General features: G+C 42.4%; 1 protein-coding gene across 1 annotated transcript in view; it reads left to right on the forward strand.

Annotated features, from left to right (window-relative positions):
• Positions 1 to 8,522: 8,522 nt before the first annotated feature.
• LOC106609293 (testis-expressed protein 2) overlaps positions 8,523 to 12,623 on the forward strand; it is a 52,778-nt gene continuing 48,677 nt past the window's right edge. Inside the window, exon 1 of the mRNA XM_045724166.1 lies at positions 8,523 to 8,692. The gene's annotated coding sequence lies outside the window, so the exon portion shown is untranslated. The remainder of the gene's footprint in view (positions 8,693 to 12,623) is intronic.

Raw genomic sequence — 12,623 nt, forward strand, 5'->3', positions numbered from 1 at the left:
CTGTTGTATTCGGCGCACGTGACAATTAAACTTTGATTTGATTTGATAAACTGGGAAAAAGGTAGGGGGTATCTGAAAGTTCAGTCCTAGACTTATCAGTAAAACATGAAGACAATAGGAGAGCAGGAGACAAATTCCGAGCAATAGCTAGTCTCACAGCAGTCCCTCTAGGGACAGTAACCGGAGCAGTACTAGTAGCGTAGAATGCTATGTTGATAGCATGGAATTGGATTACTGCGCAAATAAGGGGTATTGTGAGACTATAGTCATGGGCCATGTTGGAAGTAGCAATGGTTACTTTTGTAGCATTGTTGGGATATCAGTTTATGACGACTCATGTCACATGGATTGGTTACTGGTAACTGGGGGACCGATGGGAGGACAGGGGATGCGGTTATTCAAATATAACAAATTATGTTGTCAGGAAATAACCCATGTGTTGCAGTGTGCATATACTCAGGTGGAAGCAGAGATATTCTGGAAATTGAGTGTACAACAAGAGACACCAGGCGGGGTGTTGGAACAGCATTGGTTTGAGAGACACTACTCCGTACAGTACCTGCAGTGGTTAAGATCGTCACGTCTCTCCGTGAGGGGGTGCATAGTTTTCACGTAAGTGAGGTCCAACTGCATAATGGGTGAGTGAAGACACCATGACACAGGAAGCAGAGTGAGAGAGAGACTAGATTCCACTGTAAGACATACAGATGGGTTGGGTCTGGGAACTACTATAAACATCATAGTTGGATTGGGGTTTAGCTGCTTTATGGGTTAATGCATCATATGATAGAGGATAGAGGGGTAATTGTATTGTGAACAAAATGTTGAAGGCATTGATGTGAAAGCAGATACAGTGCTGAGTTCCCTCACGAGGATGGAACGTGGATTAGGGATACACACTTGTATATCAGGTGTCGTGCCTATCAGGTGAAATGGAGAAGATGGAGAACAAAGTGATAATGACATGACTTGGAACACTTCTCGGAACCTGCGGCCTAAAGGGGAAGACTGGGTGAAAGCATGATTAAGCTTTTTAGAGCTTTCATGTTTGTGGAACCCAGCAGGAAATTATCCTGGAGGCATAGAGTCAGGTGAAGAGAGAGTGGGAATTGTCATGGTTTCAGACTTTATATAAATATGCATAGCTTATCACATTGTTAATACTGTTATGTTTTATGTATTTTTGTTGCTTTCCGAGTCTTGTGCTATCACTCTCTTAGGAACCAGAAGGGGGAAGTGGAGAAACCAAAGCCGCTCCATCTGACATATAACAAGACCACAGATTCAGATGGAATGGCATTTTGTTATGTGATGATAGATGGGAATAAAATTGTGTGATCATAGTACAGAGGCCATAAGTCTCTTACATATGTAAACCTCACGGTGAATGTTGTTTATTGTTTGTTCCATTTGTTAGATTGTTTCATTCATATTTTATAATGATTTGTTAGTTTTTTTGTAAATTCATATTTTATTATCATTGTTTATCCATTTAAGTAATTTCTAAGTTCATGTAAAGTGAACATTAGGTCGCTATTGTTCAAGAGGAAGGACTGTTGGAATTGGCTAAACTTTGAACATTGAGATATTTAATAAATGATAGAGAAGAAGCCTTGAATAGAAAGAATGGAAGAGTCTACACTGTAACAAAGGTGTTTACAAATGGGTGGGGGGTAGATCGGCCTTGGGATGAGAAATGTGTACCTAACTTGAGCACAGGGATGTATTATCCGCAGGTACCAACTGTAGCAGAATACAGTTGTTTTTACACTGCTGCTACTCGCTGTTTATTATCTATGCATAGTCACTTTACCCTGTGGTGGTTAATTTCTTTACTATCAAATGAGGAGAGACAAACTTATCACACAAGTCAGAGTTATACTTAAACTAAATCTTTATTCACTTATTAATAAGTGAGCAGGTCAATACAACACACATATATAAAATTAATCGATTGGGTGCTCAACAATAATGAAGTCTGGTTGTCAAATCACCCTCAGATTATTCATTGAGAGCCTCGAGACAAAGGTAAAAAGGTATTTTATAGACAAGATACACCCCCTTTAGTCTACATGACAAACAACAGATGTATGGAATGGGTCACAAGGTTAAGATTTGTATGAAAGATACTTATAATTCACAGTAGACAGTATCTGCTGTAAAAACTGTTCCGATTGTGTAGAGACCAGGGTCTGGCTCTGGAGTCATCTCTCCCTGGTACCTTATAGAACAGAAACACCAACTCATGCTATGGAATGCGGTCTTGTTAGGTTTATCACCCCAAAGCATCGTAAACCTTCTGTCAGTTTTAACCCCCCTAGAGGCCCACTACCAGTTCACACAGACAGAATAGAGTTATAAGAACCCTCTATTCTGTTGCATAAAACAACCATTTGATGCAATAACAGTATTATAACATGATCTTGAAATTTCTCTCACAACCCCTACCTAGATGTACAAATTACCTTGACTAACCCGTACCCCCACACCTTGACTCGGTACCGGTACCCCCAGTATATAGCCTTGTTATTGGTATTTTATTATGTTACTTATTTATTTATTTTTCACTTTAGTTTATTTGGTAAATGTTTTCTTAACTCTTTCTTGAACTTTATTGCTGGTTAAGGGCTTGCAAGTAAGCATTTCACGGTAAGGTCTACACCTGTTGTATTTGCCGCATGTGACAAATAAAGTTTGATTTGATTTGACTTAGGCGTTACTCTGGACCCTGATCTCTCTTTTGACGAACATATCAAAAATATTTCAAGGGCACCTTTTTTCTATCTTCGTAACATTGCAAAAATTTGTCAAAAAATGATGCAGAAAGGCTAATCTATGCTTTGTCAATTCTAGATTAGACTACTGCAACGCTCTACTCTCCTGCTACCCGGATAAAGCACCAAATAAACTTCAGTTAGTGCTAAATACTGCTGCTAGAATCTTGACTAGAACCAAAAAATGTAATTATTTTACCCCAGTGCTAGCCTATCTACACTTGCTTCCTGTTAAGGATAGGGCTGATTTCAAGATTTTACTGCTAACCTACGTTACATTGACTTGCTCCTACCTATCTCTCCGATTTGGTCCTGCCATACATACCTACACGTAAGCTATGGTCACAAGATGCAGGCCTCCTTATTGTCCATTGAATTTCTAAGCAAACAGGAGGAAGGGCTTTCTCTTATAGAGCTCCAATTTAATGGAATGGTCTGCCTATCCATGTGAGAGATGCAGACTCGGTCTCAACCTTTAAGTCTTTACTGAAGACTCATCTCTTCAGTAGGTCCTATTTTTTTTTATTTTTTTTTTATTTCACCTTTATTTAACCAGGTAGGCTAGTTGAGAACAAGTTCTCATTTACAACTGCGACCTGACCAAGATAAAGCAAAGCAGTGCGACGCATACAACAACACAGAGTTACACATGGAATAAACAAACACAGACAATAATACAGTAGAAAAATACTATATACAGTGTGTGCAAATGAGGTAAGATAAGGGAGGTAAGGCAATAAATTGGCCATGGTGGCGAAGTCATTTCAATATACCAATTAAACACTGGAGTGATAGATGTTCAGAAGATTAATGTGCAAGTAGAGATACTGGGGTGCAAAGGAGCAAAATAAATAAATAAATACAGTATGGGGATGAGGTAGTTGGATGGGCTATTTACAGATGGGCTATTTACAGGTGCAGTGAACTGTGAGCTGCTCTGACAGCTGGTGCTTAAAGCTAGAGAGGGAGATATGAGTCTCCAGCTTCAGTGATATTTGCAGTCATTGGCAGCAGAGAACTGGAAGGAAAGGTGGCCAAAGGAGGAATTGACTTTGGGGGTGACCAGTAAGATATACCTGCTGGAGCGCATGCTACGGGTGGGTGCTGCTATGGTGACCAGTGAGCTGAGATGAAGCGAGGCTTTACCTAGCAAATACTTGTAGATGACCTGGAGCCAATGGGTTTGGCACCAAGTATGAAGTGAGAGCCAGCCAACGAGAGCGTACAGGTCGCAGTGGTGGGTAGTATATTGGGCTTTGGTGACAAAACGGATGGCACTGTGATAGACTGCATCAAATTTGTTGAGTAGAGTGTTGGGGGCTGTTTTGTAAATGACATCGCCGAAGTCAAGGATCGGTAGGATAGTCAGTTTTACGAGGGTATGTTTGGCAGCATGAGTGAAGGATGCTTTGTTTGCGAAATAGGAAGCTGATTCTGGATTTAATTTTGGATTAGAGATGCTTAAGGTTTCGAGGCTGACGTTTGGCAACTCGAACCTTCAGCTCACTCCACAGATTTTCTATGGGATTAAGGTCTGGAGACTGGCTAGGCCACTCCAGGACCTTAATGTGCTTCTTCTTGAGCCACTCCTTTGTTGCCTTGGCCGTGTGTTTTGGGTCATTGTCATGCTGGAATACCCATCCACGACCCATTTAAATGCCCTGGCTGAGGGAAGGAGGTTCTCATCCAAGATTTGACGGTACATGGCCCCGTCCATCGTCCCTTTGATGCGGTGAAGTTGTCCGGTCCCCTTAGCAGAAAAACACCCCCAAAGCATAATGTTTCCACCTCCATGTTTGACGGTGGAGATGGTGTTCTTGGGGTCTTAGGCAGCATTCCTCCTCCTCCAAACACGGCGAGTTGAGTTGATGTCAAAGAGCTCCATTTTGGTGTCATCTGACCACAACACTTTCACCATTTGTCCTCTGAGTCATTCAGATGTTCATTGGCAGACTTCAGATGGGCCTGTATATGTATTCTTGAGCAGGGGGACCTTGCGGGCGCTGCAGGATTTCAGTCCTTCACGGCGTAGTGTGTTAAACAATTGTTTTCTTGGTGACTATGGTCCCAGCTGCCTTGAGATCATTGACAAGATCCTCCCGTGTAGTTCTGGGCTGATTCCTCACCGTTCTCATGATCATTGCAACTCCACGAGGTGAGATCTTGCATGGCGCCCCAGGCCGAGGGAGATTGACAGTTCTTTTGTGTTTCTTTCATTTGCGAATAATTGCACCAAATGTTGTCACCTTCTCACCAAGCTGCTTGGGGATGGTCTTGTAGCCCATTCCAGCCTTGTGTAGGTCTACAATCTTGTCCCTGACATCCTTGGAGAGCTCTTTGGTCTTGGCCATGGTGGAGAGTTTGGAATCTGATTGATTGATTGCTTCTGTGGACAGGTGTCTTTTTTACAGGTAACAAGCTGCGGTTAGGAGCACTCCCTTTAAGAGTGTGCTCTTAATCTCAACTCGTTACCTGTATAAAAGACACCTGGGAGCCAGAAATCTTTCTGATTGAGAGGGGGTCAAATACTTATTTCCCTCATTAAAATGCAAATGAATTTATAACATTTTTGACATGCGTTTTTCTGGATATTTTTTTTTGTTATTCTGTCTCTCACTGTTCAAATAAACATACCATTAAAATGATAGACTAATCCTTTCTTTGTCAGTGGACAAACGTACAAAATCAGCAGGGGATCAAATACTTTCCCCCCCCCCCCGCTGTATATAGGGAGAAGGGTGCCATGTAGGATGCAGACCATGCCAATATAGGACTTGAAAGAGATGACTCCGCTTGATGTGGATTATGTATTCAGTACCTGGCTCTGCTCCCATTGTAAGAAAACAGCATCAGTGACATCAGTGTTGTGTTAGAGGAGAGGGATGAATGGTGTGATGTCACAGTACCCTTGAGAATAGCTACAACAATAAGTGTTCCTTTGGTCAGAGGTATCCTCTAATAGGGGATTATCCAAGAGAGAGTGGGGGGTAGAGAGAAAAGAGACAGCAGGAAAGCGAAAGCAGGAAAGAAAGACAAGGAGAGAGAGGCAAAGAGAGAGAGAGAGGGAAAGAGAGAAAAAGAAAGATGGTAGAGAGAAAGGGAGCGAGAGAGAGAGAGAGAGAGAGAGAGAGAGAGAGAGAGAGAGAGATGGTAGAAAGATAGTAGAGAGAGAGAGGGAGAGAGGTTATTCCAACCCAGCTGCAGCAGTGAGTCTGAACACTACATGCCCTGTTCCTTATCATTTCCAGGGCTCTCTGTATTTAGGCCAAGAGAGATGGACAGCCCTGTTCATTCTTTTATCCCTTACCCCTGCTTTCGTAAGTGTTCTCCTGCTCTAGGCCATAGAGCTGACTCCTGCTATTTGTATCTATAGGACAAGTTAATAAAGGCTTCTATAGAATGGGGTCGAGATCGAGAGCATTACCATAGCATCCTTGGCCTGTGAAAAATACACTGTTAAAATGAAGTGTTTTGAAACATTAAAACCAGTGGCAACTGAGCTGCCACCAATTAAAGGAGATTATACCTTAACTTTGCTGAAGTATTGAAACACATGGTTGTGAGGGTATTGGGACAGATTTAAGGTGTACTGAAACAGTCATCCTGAGGTGTTCTAAAACATGACATGGTGTGTTGTAACACCACTTAATCAAGAGTTGTGCAACACCTTGCCAGAGACTGGGAGCACGAACCCAGAAAAGGTTGAAAACACTATGATGGTGTTTTAAGTCTTGTGTAGTGCAGAATTATATCACCTTCTGGAGTTTCCAGATACTGTAAATAAGATTCCCTCCTCTTATTGTAGCACAGGAGGCTGTTGAGGGGACGACGGCTCGTAATAATAGCTCTAATGGAGTAAATGGAATTGTATGGTTTCCATGTGTTTGATGTGTTCGATACTATTCCATTCCAGCCATCCTCCCCAATTAAGGTGCCACCAGCCGCCTGTGTGTTGTAGATTTCCTGCTCTCATATGGTGTGTTGATTAACTCCTCATTGGTTATTCCAAAAGGCCAAATATACAGTATTATGCTCAATAGTTTTGTGAAAATACAAGTTAATAAGCTTGTCCAGGATAATAATTATTGAGTACAAAATTACTTTTTCAAGACATGATTTTTAGCTTCAAATGCTTTAATGTTTCTTAGCAACTGATCAAAAGACAACAAAACATTAACAGGTATTTTCAAATGTTCTATATTTATAAAGTAATCAGTTCAAAGATCTGTAAGGTATTTATCATATTAAAATTCTTCCAAATCAATGACAATATGGCATTATATTTAACATTAATGGAAAAACAATACATGCAATGACTGTTAATGTTAACAGTAGCACATACAAACATTTTACAGAACTTCAGCCCAGAGATCAATGCAATGAACCAGTCAGCCATCATGCGAATGCACTGACCTGAGTCTTTATATTCAGATGATGGTACATGGCATCAGACGGTTGTTCAGACGGGTGGAATCACAGTACAGTTGAGTTCAATGATATGATTGACAGTTGAGTTGACCATCTGTGATTCTGGTCTTGATTGGCTGAGGTTAGGATTGGCCAGCCGGTGGATAACGTAGTTTGTATGTACGTTTTTCTGCAAGAAGACAGATAAACAGCACATAATAACAAGCAGTAATGATAGTATATGAATGTATAATTAGGTTATTGAATGCTACAATATTAATACATTGCAATATGAATATACAATGGTTGAACATATCAATAGCAATATGCAAAATGGAATTTCGCACAAACATATTCTCCCTAGGCCCTATTCAGACTTGAGAGGTTTATTTAACATTGACTTAAGTCCATGTTTTATTGAGTCCATGTTGAAGTGTACTTATCTACAGTCTGAATTGTGCCCCATGTGCTCATTGTAACAATGGCAGCTCAGCACAACAGTTAGTCCTGAACACTGGCTGAGTGGACTAAGGCAGTGTTTTGACAAGTAGCACACCCAAGTTGACATCCACTTTCTCACATGGGTACCAGTGATGAAAGGCCACTTTATACATTTTACATTTACGTCATTTAGCAGACGCTCTTATCCAGAGCGACTTACAAATTGGTGCGTTCACCTTATGATATCCAGTGGAACAACCACTTTACAATAGTACATCTATTTCTTTTTTGTTGTTGCGGGGGGTGGGGGTGTTAGAAGGATTACTTTACATGATACCACTGCTATGATTTACATAGCCCTAAACATAATCTCACAATGGGCCTGGCAACTGTAGCCTATAATTACTGCCATTGTCTACCCATGAAAAGTATTCAATTCCCAGTTTTATTTAAAATGTTGATCAAAATATTGACTGAAAATCTTCATCAATCAATATTTACCCTATAAACCACTGGCAATTCGAAACCATTTGATTGTATGAAGGACACAGTCTTCCAAAACATTGTTTTGATACTGGCTTTTACATGCACTGAAACTTAAAAACACAAATATTCAGATTGAAGAACCAGTACTTCCATTCTGTGTATCCTAACACTACCATTGGGTTTACATTTAAACACCCTCCAAACACCAGATCTCAATTTAGGTGCAAGCACTACTTTTCATGGTTTTACTACATAATGATGGTGTTTTCAGTATTTCAATTTTAAAAGTTTAGACTGACTCGAAATGTGATTGTATACTTTGTATTGTCCAGTTCCTATGTTGTTTCACAATGATTTGAATGGCCTTAGTGACGTCAGAATAAAGCTAAACCTCATAAAAAAGCAGAGGTAGGCTACATAGAAGCAACACCAACTGATCATCACCGTTTAAAGTGCACTGATTAATGTGCACTGCAGCCATGGTTTTTAGAATCAGATTGGTGAGATTCTGAGAGGAGCTCTAGCTGCTGCTGATGCTGGGAGCGCGTGTCACATCTGGAGAGAACAGAGTCAATCTGCCGGGGGTAAGTGTGAGCGAGCGCAGCGCGTGGTGGAACTGGAGTCACATGATCTCTTCTATTCTAAGATCGGTTTGCAGCTGGTCTATCTACGTTTATACCAGGCAGTGACTTCACTTCACTGAAATAGGAAAAACCGGCAACATTCTCCTGGGCGTTAGTCGTGAATAATTACAATTTGTAAAGTAAGTGCGCGCAGCTATAGCCAGGCTTTATCTGACAAGAGCACACTATGCGCATTTCGCGGGACATCTCTTCAGGTCGCATCCGACAATCTTGACAAACCGTTATTTTCGAGAACAAAGACTATTGAATTTAACTGATTGAATTGCAAATCGTATAGTCAAGTTACTCATGGAGAATGGAGTTCGCTTCTCAAAGTGTTTGTGAGGATTGAAGAATAGCCTACACGAGAAGAAGTTGTGTACGTCCTAGTGGTGTGGTGTGTGTCCATGCTGCAGCGATAACCAAGTGGTGTGTGCGTCCATGCTGCAGCGATAACCAAGTGATGTGGTGTGCGTCCATGCTGCAGCGATAACCAAGTGAAGTGTTGTGTGTCCATTCTGTAGCATAACCAAGTGGTGTGGTGTGTGTCCATGCTGTAGCGATAACCAAGTGGTGTGGTGTGTGTCCATGCTGTAGCGATAACCAAGTGGTGTGGTGTGTGTCCATGCTGTAGCGATAACCAAGTGGTGTGGTGGGTGTCCATGCTGCAGCGATAACCAAGTGGTGTGGTGTGTGTCCATGCTGTAGCGATAACCAAGTGGTGTGGTGGGTGTCCATGCTGTAGCGATAACCAAGTGGTGTGGTGGGTGTCCATGCTGTAGCGATAACCAAGTGGTGTGGTGGGTGTCCATGCTGTAGCGATAACCAAGTGGTGTGGTGGGTGTCCATGCTGTAGCGATAACCAAGTGGTGTGGTGGGTGTCCATGCTGTAGCGATAACCAAGTGGTGTGGTGGGTGTCCATGCTGTAGCGATAACCAAGTGGTGTGGTGTGTGTCCATGCTGTAGCGATAACCAAGTGGTGTGGTGGGTGTCCATGCTGCTGCTGCGATAACCAAGTGGGTTGAGGTCCGTTTTGATATTATTGATTTTTAATTCAATATGTTTTGGCGCCTCACATGCTTTATAGACCTGTAAGAACATCCTATGGCTTGACATGTTTTATTTATAGCATTTAGTTAATTTATGTTATAGCATGTCAGGAACTTTTTTGTCTTTTGTCTCTAGACAGAGCATCATTTATCACAATAACTGATCACCATTTGTACCATACATGTATCAATGAGATCACTGTTTATTATTTTGTACCACTTCCAGTTCCAATTGATTTGGAAGATATCCATAGGCCTAGTGCTGTCACCGTGATATCTCTCAGTGATGTTAAAGAAATCAGTGGGTCAACAAGTTTCCAGATCTCCAAACATATTCATTGTTATTTTTGTCCACAATATTATTTGTCTGACTTTACAGTGAAAGCGTGCATTATGGTTAATGTGGTTCTCTGGCACTGGCCGGCTGTCTGATCAGACTCAGAGAGAGGGTATTGACACTGCATGGCCTGAGAGGAAAGGAGTATCTGTAGTAATCTGTCTGTCTGTCTGTCTGTCTGTCTGTCTGTCTGTCTGTCTGTCTGTCTGTCTGTCTGTCTGTCTGTCTGTCTGTCTGTCTGTCTGTCTGTCTGTCTGTCTGTCTGTCTGTCTGTCTGTCTGTCTGTCTGTCTGTGCAGTAATGCCCACATGGAGGCACATTGGTGATGGAGAACATTGACTTGCCCTATGAGGAGTAGAGTAACTCCTCCATAGACAGAATGACATAGTGGCTATCTCTGATTATCAGGGCAAATACTTGCTGCTTCCTATAAAGTTTTCCTCTATAGCCTGTATAGTATACCACAGTACACATGAGATTGGGAATTCATTTTAGGTAGAGTTTTACTTAACCCTACAATGGAAAATCCATATACCACTGCAAGTGGTAAACTAGTTGATAGTTACCTTGTTCTATACTGCCAGTGTCACCAGCATGACGTCTCCCTTTGCATGCTCCACTGACTGATAGTCCTTCATGCTCTTTACATTACATGCTGAGTTGACACGTCAAATGTCCACCAGTCCATCATCGTGTGTCAAGCATTATATTAGCCAAGCCGTGGTTGAGCCTGTCTAGAATAATGTTGCCTGGTAGATAATGCTGCCTGATAGATAATGCTGCCTGATAGATAATACTGCCCGAGGCATTTCATAACCATGGATGCTTCCCAAAATGGCATCCTATTCCCTATATATAGGACACTACTTTTGATCAGAGTCCTATGGGCTCTGGACAAAAGTAGTGTACTATAAAGAGAATAGAGTGCCCTTTGGAATGCAATCCATGTCTGTCATACCACACGCTGCCACTGGCTTAGGCCATGGAGACCAGATTACTACAGCTAGAGGTGAAGGCTTTATTCTCACTCAGAATACGTTTTGTACCGATTTGTATTTTTATGTGTGAAGGAGGTCCCTGGAGAGAGACTGAGAGAGATAGAGAAGTGTTTGCGTGTGTGTGTGTGTGTTTGTGTGCACCTGCATATACTGTTTGTGTGTGTGCACTCATGCACCTATGTGTGTATATTGCTACTATTTATGTGAATGCACTGTGCACCCAGGCTGGGAGGTCTGATGCTGTCTGTCCCCAGGCTGGGAGGTCTGATGCTGTCTGTCCCCAGGCTGGGAGGTCTGATGCTGTCTGTCCCCAGGCTGGGAGGTCTGATGCTGTCTGTCCCCAGGCTGGGAGGTCTGATGCTGTCTGTCCCCAGGCTGGGAGGTCTGATGCTGTCTGTCCCCAGGCTGGGAGGTCTGATGCTGTCTGTCCCCAGGCTGGGAGGTCTGATGCTATTTGTTCCCACGCTGGGAGGTCTGATGCTGTTTGTCCCCAAGCTGGGAGGTCTGATGCTGTCTGTCCCCAGGCTGGGAGGTCTGATGCTGTCTGTCCCCAGGCTGGGAGGTCTGATGCTGTCTGTCCCCAGGCTGGGAGGTCTGATGCTATTTGTTCCTACGCTGGGAGGTCTGATGCTGTTTGTCCCCAAGCTGGGAGGTCTGATGCTGTTTGTCCCCAGGCTGGGAGGTCTGATGCTGTTTGTCCCCAGGCTGGGAGGTCTGATGCTGTCTGGGACTTTGTGGGTGCTTCCCAAAATGCATACTACTGTGCTCCGAGCACACAAATTGGGGCACGGGAGGGTCAGAGAATGAGTACAAATGAAAGTATGTGAAACGGAGCATGGAGGGCACTCCTCGAATGCATACTCCATTTATACCTATTTCAAAGCATGCATCGATCCAAGCTTCAACGGAAAGTATGCAAAGAAATATGACGCAACCATTTAAAATATTACTCAAAATGTATTGAAATCAATGAGCTGAAGCGAGAGAAAATATTCTCCGACTTCGGAATGAAATCTTGCCTATTCACCATCTCATATGTTGCCTGACTAAAATATTTTATACAAAATATATACATGCTGTGTTTTTTAATATGTATTAAATATATATATTTTTTATTGAATCCAAAACATTTAATATACTTGCAGTGAAGCCGCTCAACAACTACATCATACCAGTCATCCAACAGACTCCCATTCAGAGCGACACACAGAAGCATCCAGGGTCAATGCCCTGCTCAAGGGCATGTTGACAGATCTCCCACCAGGCCAAAAAACGTGAACCTGAACCCTCCAAGATCCCCCCCACAGTTCCCCAATAGCTGTCCCTCAACCATCTGAGACCCCTCCCACAGCCCCCCCCCCCAAGAAAATAAATAGATAAGACATTTAATTAATTCCATTCCCCACCCCCAAGAACCCCCCAATGCACCAACAACCAACTAAAGAGAAAAATATAAAAAAAGGAAAACAGAAAACAACAATGCAAAAAACAACTAAAATCATAACAG

This window comes from Salmo salar, chromosome ssa01 (genome assembly GCF_905237065.1).
Source record: "Salmo salar chromosome ssa01, Ssal_v3.1, whole genome shotgun sequence".
Taxonomy (NCBI): Eukaryota; Metazoa; Chordata; class Actinopteri; order Salmoniformes; family Salmonidae; genus Salmo; species Salmo salar.